Consider the following 5583-nt stretch of genomic DNA (forward strand, 5'->3'; position numbering starts at 1 on the left):
GTGTGATGTCCATAGGTTAGTAAGGTTTAAGTAGTTCTAAGTTCTAGGGGACTGATGGCCTCAGAAGTGAAGTCCCATAGTTCTCAGAGCCATTTGAACCATTTTGAACCTATCCTTTAGTCACACTGTCAAATTCACAGCAGAAGATCCAACGAAGGGCAGCGCGTTTCGCCACAAGATCGTACAGAGATGCTCAAGGAACTCCAGTTGCAGATGTTACAAAGTTTTCACTGAACCCAAACCACCGCCGCTTGCGACTTCACTGGTGTCAAGCGAAAGCTCGCTGGAGGGCCGTATGGAGGTTTGTTGTGTTCTGTGACGTGTCCTGTCTCTGTGCCAGTGATAGCTGTGTGTTGATTACAATGAAGCCAGTTGAGGGCCTGCAACCAACCTATCTTTCTGCTAGACACACCGGACCTACACCTGAAATTATGGTGTGGGGTGCGATTTCACATGACAGCAGGAACACTCTGGTGGTTATTCCACGCACCCTGACGTTCATCTGGTAATTTGACTCGTTGTCAGATTCATAGACAGCGTCCCAGGGTGTGTTTCCAACATGATAACACTCGCCTACAAACCTCTGTTGTAACCCAAGATGCTCTACAGCGTGTCGATATGTTGCCATGGCCTACTCGGTCACCAGATCTGCTTCCAATCCAGAGCACATGGGATATCATCGGAGAACAACTCCAGCGTCAGCACAAATAGCATAAACGGTCCCTGTTACTGACCGACCAAGTGCAACAGCATGGAACTCCATCGCACAAACTGGCATCTGGTACCTATAAAACACAATGCATGCACGTTTGCATGCTTGCATTCAACGTTGTCGGTTACACCGCTTATTAATGTAGCAGCACTTCATATTTGCAATGGCTTTACTTGCGCTTACATTAACCTGGATTTTCAGTGTGAACCACTTAAATATGTTACCTATGGAAATTTATTCCCGAAATTTCATTACCCTATATTAACTACTTTTTTGGTGGTGTAATTTTCTTCCATCAGTGTATATGGATGTTATTATCTGGAATGTGTTACGAACAACAAAAGTATCAGGAATAAAGCCGAACATGTTGTTTTCTCTTACGTACAAAACAGAAAATCGTGTTTTTAGCAATTCAGGCCAATCTTGCCAACTGTTAATGGATACTCATGTCTATGTTCTTTGTGGAAGTGAACTTACCAGGATGTAAAGATACGATTTGCGACAATAAAGTAATGAGACTGATTTTTTTTTACAAGATGTGACAACCCTGCAGGCTTACGTAGGCACAATATCTTTGACCTTGGTCTATAAGCTGCTTCTAGTCCAAGTGGCACATCGATGCAACTGCTCAGTCGTGAGTTGTGCTGTAATAAGTTAACACGTGTTTGTGTCTCTCGTCACGGAAATGGAACCGCATAATATTGCGCAACGGTATGTCATTTCTTTGTGCGTTGAATTGGGTAAGACGCGACGACAACTTACGGTATGGCATAAACTGTTTAGTGAAGGCAGAACGAACATTGAAATGAAGACCGCAGTGGACGACCATCAACCTCACGGACGGATGTCAACTTGGCGAGGGTGCGTGAACTCGTACGATCTGATCGAAGATTATCCGGGAAATTGATTGCAGAAGAACTGAACATCAACCGAGAAACGGTTCGTTTAATAGTAACTGAAGATCTTGGTATGAGAAAGATTTGTGCAAAAATGGTCCCCAAAAATCTCACACCACAACAGCGAGAAACACGGAAAAATGTGGCAGCCGATCTGTTAGAGCAAACGGAAATCAATCCGGAATTTTGAGCCGTGTTATCATTGGTGATTAAAGTTGGTTTTTTCAGTACGATCCAGAGACAAAACGTCGAAGTCCGTAATGGTGCTCAATGGGATTATGCAGACCAATAAAAGCTCGCATGTCAAAGTCAAAATTGAAATGCATTCTTGTGTGCTTCTTTGATTACAAGAGAATTGTTCATAAAGAGTGGGTGCCTCATACACAAACAGTTAATCAATATTACTATAAAGCCCCGTACTGACGCCCTTGTACGTGAATACAAAAACATCAAGGGAAATCGAAGCTTGCCAATCCACCAAGACATTGAGACTGCAAACACTAATAAATGGGCTTCGATCTAGGAACCCGCCAACAAGAACAGCAAGGAACTGTGTACAAGAAGGTTTCAGTACCACAAACTCGTGGTCTGAAAAATGGAACGCATGGCAAAATCATAACATGCCTTGCATCACACAAAAACCACCTGGTTTTGACCTGCCACACAGAACATGGTCCACTCTAAATAGGATTAGAGCTAGTCATGGCAGATGTGCTTACTCCCTGTATAAATGGGGTAAAATACCATCCCCTCAGTGTGACTGCGGAGAAAGTCAGACCATCAGCCACATTGTTGAAGAGTGTTCCAGAACAGCCTATAATGGGAGCCCCGACGACTTCCTGCTTGCAACTCCAGAGTCGATAGATTATATTAATAGACTTGATGTTTGTTTGTAATCCTTACACTTTCCTATATTAATAATGTTTGTTTGCAATTATTAACGTTTGTTATATTAGTGATTCGTCTGCTTCTTTCTTATGTGTCTGTATTGCCATACGATAAATAAATAAATAAACTACATATAAATTTTAGAAAGACTTCGTAAAAGAGTTCTTCGTGTCCGCGCCAACATTGCTGATAATTTGATTCTGCATCACGATAATGCGCCATCCCATATACTGCTCTGTCAGTACAGCAATTTTTAACCTCAAAACAATTTTCAGTACTACCACAGCCACCTTATTCACCAGATATCGCTCCGTGCGACTTTTTTCTATTTCCAAGAGTCAAAAGGGCGGTCAAGGCACACCATTTTCAAACAACACACGATGTCCAAAAAGCTGTAACGAGGGTCTTGGAGTATATTACATAAGATGAGTTCCAGAAATGTTACCTTCAATGGCAGAAGCGCTGGAAAAACTGTGCGCAATCAGAAGGGAACTACTTTGAAAGGCGGCAACACTAAACTTGACTAAAACGGTAAGCAACATTTTTTTCACATCAGTCTCATTACTTTATTGTCGCACCTCGCATTTCCTGATCATCAAAAACATTATGATCCCTGCCCACCGTGAGACTGAAAGCCGCCTGGCGGGAACGAAATAAGCGATCTTAGCAAAGGGCAGAGTGTTACGGCCCTGCTCCTGGGAACGACCACCTCGAACAAAAAAAAATGGTTCAAATGGCTCTGAGCACTATGGGACTTAACTTCTGAGGTCATCAGTCCCCTAGAACTTAGAACTACTTAAACCTAACTAACCTAAGGACATCACACACATCCATGCCAGAGGCAGGATTCGAACCTGCGACCGTAGCGGTCGTGCGGTTCCAGACTGTAGCGCCTAGAACCGCTCGGCCGGGACCCCGGCCGGCCACCTCGAACACTGCAAAGGTCGTAGGGTCTTCACGTGCTACTCTCATGAACATCTATGGAGAATGGTTAAAAGGCCATGAAACGACGAGTTAGTGACACTATGTTGGAAGACCACACCTCGTTACAGAAAGTGGAGGTTGGAGGCTGGCCCCTCGCTGAAGCAGGACACTTGACGATCTGAGGCAATGCCTGTTCAGGGACTAGTGTTTCAGAGCACATCATTCAACCCAAATTGTTGAACACGGGAGTCCGCAGCACACGATGCTTAGGTTTTCTCATGATTACCCAACGACATCATCAGATACGATCGCAGTCGGTATGTCATCATCGAGAGAGGACTGTGGATCAATGAAAATGTTCGTCCTGGTCGGATGAATCGTATTTCTTGAAACACCAAGTCGGCGATCGTGTCCGGATATGGTGTTATCTAGGTGAATGGCTGCTCGAAATATACACTGCGTCTCCGAGGCAGGCAGATAGGGATATTATGATGCAGTGGAGGGCATTCACCTGAACTTCCATGGGATCTGTGGTAGTAACCGAAAAAACCATGACTGCTGCGGACTACGTGAACATTGTTACGGATCACCTATATCGCATCATGCAAGACTTCTTTTCCGGCGGCGACGGCATATTCCAGCAGGATAACAGTTCGTGTCACAAGGTCAAAATCGTGCTACAGTAGGTTGAGGAGCATGATAGTGAATTTACGTTACGTCTTTAGCAGGAAATGTGCCTGATCTGAACCCGATGGAACACATCTGGGACGTTATCGAGCATCAGCTCCGCGCCTGCAAATCACAGGCCTGTTATTTACGAGAACGAGGCGAACTGTGCGTAGACATTCCTACCAGTGACATGTAGAACCTATGCGAGGCACACTCACTGAAGTACTGTGTTCCAAAGATGGACCAACACGCTACTGAACATATGGTCACAATGTTTTGGCTACTGGTGTATGAGAGCAACGTCAGGAGCAAGAGCCTTGTGTAGACCCTACCTAATAGAACCACTAGATCGTTTCAGTTCCCAATTCATGATTTGAGAGTATAAAAGGGAGGGTCGGGGGTTGAGGAATCTGGCTAACATGTGAAAAATAATTTCTGAGGATTTTCTATTGTCAAGTAAAATAAAACATCCACTCAACCGCTCTCGTCTCTTAATAATTAAATTCCAGCATTATTATCTGTTTTCTTGTATTAGCAATATGAAGGACTCTGACCTTAATGAAGTGTCGTTCATATGAACAGTGATTTACTTCGTTGCGAACAGAGCGTGTGAATAAATACGAGGGCTATTGGGGAAGTAACTATCGATCGGTCGCGAAATGAAAACCATTGTTAAAATCCGATGAAGCTTTGCACAGATGTGTTGCAGTGTCCCTAGCATGTCCCACGATAGCATCACGCCGCTCTTTTCAGTTCTGAGCGCAAGGTGATCATGTAAAGATGCCTCCTAGAGCAACTGTTTCTCCCGCCTAGTGAGAAATTTCGCATGATGCCATGCAGCACACATAACTTCATGGGTTTCTTTCTTCATGACAATTCTCGTTCGCACTATGCAGGGCTATGAAGACATCCTGCAGCATTTTCGATGGGAAGTGTTCGGTCACCCAGAGTACAGCCCGTAATTCGCTCCCTCTGAGTGTCATCTCTGCTCACATGAACCGCTGGCTACAAAGAGAACATTTTGGCGCAGCCAACAAGTTGTAGGACAACGTAAAGTATTGGCGGAAAGCACAGGCGGCTGCCTTCTGTGACGACAATATTGGAATGCTGGCACAATGCTACGATAAATGTATAACTGGAAGCGGCGGCTGTGTAGAGAATTTGTTGCAAGGTGTAGCTAACGGTTGCACGTAAAACGTTTTGATTTTCTCAGTGGTTTCTATTTCGCGACCGATCGGGACTTACTTTGCTAATAGCCCTCGTACGACAATAATGTTTCAGCACCATGCCTACGAATACAGACTGTTACTGTGTTATACATAGTTTAATACCAGCACAAAAACATTCCGCTGACATCAGTATACATCAATACAAAACAGTCTAATGGTTATGACAAAAAATTTTGTGGGGCTCACAGTGTGTAGGTAATATGACAATCAGATAGTATGTGCGCTTTAAATGGCAGAAGGACATGAGCGCCACAGAAAGTTGCAG

The sequence above is a fragment of the Schistocerca americana genome, chromosome 2, assembly GCF_021461395.2.
Source record: "Schistocerca americana isolate TAMUIC-IGC-003095 chromosome 2, iqSchAmer2.1, whole genome shotgun sequence".
NCBI classification, from domain to species: domain Eukaryota; kingdom Metazoa; phylum Arthropoda; class Insecta; order Orthoptera; family Acrididae; genus Schistocerca; species Schistocerca americana.